Genomic DNA, 1929 nt, shown 5'->3' with positions numbered 1-1929 from the left:
CTGGTTAAAGCATCAATATTCTACCCATCTGGGTCCAATCCGACGGATAACTGCACAGATTGGCCCGTATTTCTAGGTTTCAAATTGGAACGAGAAAAAAAAATTGGTTCTAATTCACTCCCCTAAAGATTGGCATTTGAAATTGATGCTTTAAAGATAGACAAGAACATTTCTAGTTGATAACTAGAAAGAGCATCTCTATTAAAGGGAAGAGCATCCAAAGGAATTTGAAAGCTTGGTTTTACCAATAGTGTTAAATAATAGAATATTTCTATTTGTAAGCCGGTGTGTAATGCATACATTCTATAACATTGACATGGCAAAAGTTGATATGTAAGATAAATATAAAATATTTAAAATAATGTCATTAAGGTTGCAACTGAACGTTGATGAAAATATTGATTCTATAGAATGTCTAGGAAAAGAAATACCAATGCTCTCCATTTACATATAAACTACTTAATTCCATTATCACTGTTAGATAAATTTAAACTCTCAAAATTCTCTCAATTTATTGCATGCTTAAGAACATGTTGGTGACTAAGATCTTGCATCTCTTTTTTATAAAGTAGATTAAACATAAAATTTCTTTGTAGATCGACCACTTCTTAAAGAAAAGACTAAACAACAAGCCAAAAGCTAGAATCAGTCACATATCAAGGTGCGGGCACATGTAAGGTTCCTATGCATGTAAGAATTCCACCGATTAGGATTACAGAGGCTCCAAGAAATGCTCCAAGAAATGTTGCGGCCTTCTTGAAAACTCTTCTTGAGTTTTCAACTTCTGAAAGGATCTGTTTCTAGTTTCACGTAAGGTTGTGTGGCAGCCGCTGAAGACGTTGGCCGATGGTTTGTGGATTTAGTCTCGGTGGTCCCTCAGCCTCTTCCTGAGTTGGCTGTGTCTCATCGTGCGCCAAAAACCAAGGACGGAGAACTCTTCTTTTAGTTCTCCAAGGAGGAGATATTTCGTTTGGCAGAACCATTCAGGTTCTCGATAGTACTGAAGTTCCTTCACAATCGGCCGTCTTTGGATGCTATCAGAAGCTTCATTTGAAATCGATGGAGCCTGGAAGGTACTCCAGTCGTTTCAACCATGAGGCGTCCAAGACATGTTTTTGTGCGTATGGCTTAGGAGGACGATTGCATGAAAGCACTATTAAGTGAGGTTTGCGATATTGATGAAATACCATATCATGCCTTCCACTGGACACCAGATTTTAAGGAGGAGGAAGAACCATCAATTGTTCCGGTTTGGATTGTATTACCATGTTTGCCTCCTAACTTTTATCATGAATCTTTGCTTAAAATCGTGACAGCTCCTATAGATAGATTTATTAGGCGTGATAATCCTACGCGTTGTGTGACTCTCACTGATGGTGCGCGTATCTGTGTGGGTTGGGATCTAGTCGTAAGCAATATATTGTGCATGAAACTTTGCCTGCATTCTGTTGTAAATGTAAAATCCAGGGGCACAACGTGCGTACTTGTCGGGCTGGGAAAAAAAGACCAGAAAATAAAACTTGGGTTCGGCAACAACAAACAGTTGGTGATCAAGAACTGGAAATGGAAGAGCCTAAAGAACCAGCTCTTGAGGAACCTGGAGTGGAAGACCAAACAAAGTTGGTTCAGGAGTCCAAGGTTTTAACGTTACCTATAGTTACTGCAGAACAAGAAGATGCAGAATATGTTAATTCGGAGGTTAATCTGGTAATTAGGGCCTCTGCATCTGCTTTGTTGATTGAAGAGTTGGTAGTGGATACAGAACATGGTGAGGCTGTTAATAGGGAGAGTTCTGCAGAGGTGAGGCAAAATAAGGTAATATTGCAAACGGATGCCGTGATGTGAGAGGCAGAGGAGGCTACGGAAACGTTGGTTGAGGAAGTTTATATTAATGCTAGGGAGGTGGAAACAGAGCATAAGGAGGAGGCC

This window comes from Juglans regia, chromosome 3 (genome assembly GCF_001411555.2).
Source record: "Juglans regia cultivar Chandler chromosome 3, Walnut 2.0, whole genome shotgun sequence".
In the NCBI taxonomy this organism is placed as follows: Eukaryota; Viridiplantae; Streptophyta; class Magnoliopsida; order Fagales; family Juglandaceae; genus Juglans; species Juglans regia.
This window is presented reverse-complemented; position numbering follows the sequence as displayed.